At 62.7% G+C, this 2,695-nt stretch overlaps 1 non-coding gene across 1 annotated transcript; it reads right to left on the bottom strand.

Moving 5' to 3' along the window:
* TRNAG-GCC lies at positions 1-71 on the bottom strand. The gene has a single exon. It is a non-coding gene; the product is annotated as a tRNA-Gly (tRNA).
* Positions 72-2,695: the final 2,624 nt, after the last annotated feature.

Raw genomic sequence — 2,695 nt, 5'->3', positions numbered from 1 at the left:
TGCATTGGCCGGGAATCGAACCCGGGCCTCCCGCGTGGCAGGCGAGAATTCTACCACTGAACCACCAATGCCTAAGCAAAGTCTTCTCTCCGCTATCTCGGTAGTCGTCTTTCGGCCCCGCCCGGCTTCCCTCCCCTGCGCTCCGGAGCGGAATTGCATTCCAGCCGAGGGCCCGCACCAGCAAGGAGGTTCCCCGAGGGGCCGCGCTCAGCTGAGACCCGAAACCCCGAGTTCCGTCCTCGCCCCCGTGGCGCCGGAAGCGGGGCACCCCGCCCTGCCGCCCCCTTCTCCCCTTTCTCCCAGGAAGGGCCTCCCACCCCCGGGATCAGCAGCGTCCCGAGGCTCCCGGGCCGCCCACCCGCACTTCCTGAGGCCAGAAGGCAAAGCGGGGGCGGCCGGAAACCTCATCCACAGGCCTGGGGGCATCGCGATGAAGGCGAAGGTCTCCCTCTGAATGTCCCCCGAGTGCCTCAGGACTCCCACTGACCTCTCCCCTCGTTCCTGGGCGCAGGGCCCCAGAAGGTTATTTCAGAAACTTCCTTGAACCTGGCTCACAGCCCCCTCCTCCCCACCCCAGCGCCCCTCTTGCTCAAACGGAAACCTCAAGCTGCCCTGAAGTTCAGGGGTGTTAGCCCCTCCGGACCTTCCTGCCCAGGCAGGGCCCAGCCCCACCCTGGGGCCCACCTCCTGTCCTCTCCTGGGCACCGGTTCCCTGGGGGGGGCCGGGGGGGGGCGGCACGGTGCATAACCGCGGGTCTTACCCGGTGTAAGGCATGGTTCCGGCGAGGCAGAAAAGGAAAGACGACCTCAACAGAAGTAGGTTACCTTTATTCAGGCAAGGAGGGGCGACAGTCGGCCTAACGACCAGGCTGAGCGCCGAAAGGGATCAGGGAGGCTTCATACTTTTTTTTTTTTTTTATTTTCGGCTTCATACTTATAGGGAGGTTTGTGGAAGCGATAAGGGAAACGTCAATCAGGCGGGATATTTTGAGTATTCTTTTGTTGAGATGACACTTGTAGTTGGGCAGGGGGTGATAAGTCTTCTGGGCGGGTGTAGGGGGTGGTAGGTTTCCGGACAGGGGGTGATAAGTCCCAGATAGATGCAGCTGGCCTGGAGCATCAGGATGGAACTAAAGTTATGCTTTGTTTTCTCCGAAGTTAGATGATTCAGCAAGGGGCCTTTGAGACTGTTGTTCTCTTTTCTAGGCCCAAAAGACTCCTTCACCCGGCCTGGACTGCAGCTAAGGTGGCCGGGCCTCGGCGCTCACCCTGCCCGTCTGACCCCGCATCCTGGCCATTCCCACGCAGGAGTAAAGGCTCTTGGCCCCTCCACAGCTTTGGGCCCTGACTTAACTCTTCCCTTTCATCCTTTGCCAGACTAAGAGCCAGACTAAGACCAGCAGTGCCTGGGTCAGCCAGAGGAGCCCGCGGAGGGCCCAGATCTGACTGGCCAGAAGCCTGTGGGCAGTTGCCCCTCCTGCCAGCGGAAGCCACCTGCAAGGTGCCCCGGTCAGAGCCCAGCGACGGGGAAGCTGGTTTGCTGTGGTCTCCCAAAGTGACCTTGGTCAAGTGCCTAAGAGGCTCTTTTGGTGAAGAACCCTGGGATTCTAAGGAAAAGCTGCAAACCTGTTTCCCCAAATTAAACTGGCGCCTAGGCAAGGACTTTGGTCCCGGGCAGTGATCCTCTCCCCGTTTCTATTACAGCAGCAGCTACAGCCTGGATTATGAGCTACACCGGGAAGATGGCCCCTGCAGGTGGGTGGTCCTGCCGGGCGGGCCTCTGGGCGCAGGGGAGGCTGGTGGCCTGACTCCCTCTGTCCTGTCCCCACAGGGTGTACGAACACCAGGGGGTCCCTCCCCTCCTCCACCGTGTGCCTGTCAGGATCTGGAGGGCCCACCTGGGCACGGGTGCCAAGGGCTGCTTCAGTCCCCACAGGGCCCCCAGGAAGAGCCAGCTGCCCCCCGAGATAAAGCGTGAGTGAGGGGCACAGCCCTCGCTGGTAGGGTAGTGGGGAGCTGGGAGGCCCTCAGCAGGGAGGGTGGGCTTAGAGGTCCCAGCAGCAGCGCCCTCTGCCCCCGCCCCCCAGTCCAGACGGAGGAGCTGCACTGCCTCAGGGCCGAGCTAAGCCACATCAAGGCTCAGGTGGACCGCCTGCTGCAGCGCCTGGAGCTCATGGAACAGCGGAGGGACCAGCTTCCAGGTCAGGCCCCCAAGGCCGCACTCCACAGGCGCCAGGTTTTCCCACGGCTGAAGGTACCCGGGGTCCAGCCTCGGGCTCTCCCTGGCTGCAGGGCTCCTCCTCACCCTCCCCAGGTGCACTCCCCCCATTCCTTCCAGGAGTGGCCCCCTCACCCACTCAGGAGCTGTCTGGAGCCTGGGCTGTGTCTCATTCAGCCCACCGCATCTTGTCCTCTCCCAGCCCTAGACACCTGAGATCAGTGCTGCACATTGAGTGGCCTCTTTGGGGTTAGCTGGGGCCTTCAGACCCGGCCTCTGACTGGGACTGTCCCTGTCTAGGGACAGAGGTTTGTGAACAGAACAGGGGCTCTGGGAGTCAGGGGTCCTTATGCAGAACCACCGAACCGAGGCAGAAGCCCAGAGGCCCAAGGGCCCTTCCGGAGGCGGACGGCTCCCAGGAGCACACAGACCCGGAGCACACAGACCCGGAGGACGCGGTGAGTGGCGTGGCACCCC

Source organism: Cervus elaphus, chromosome 4 (assembly GCF_910594005.1).
Source record: "Cervus elaphus chromosome 4, mCerEla1.1, whole genome shotgun sequence".
NCBI classification, from domain to species: Eukaryota; Metazoa; Chordata; class Mammalia; order Artiodactyla; family Cervidae; genus Cervus; species Cervus elaphus.
This window is presented reverse-complemented; position numbering and strand designations above follow the sequence as displayed.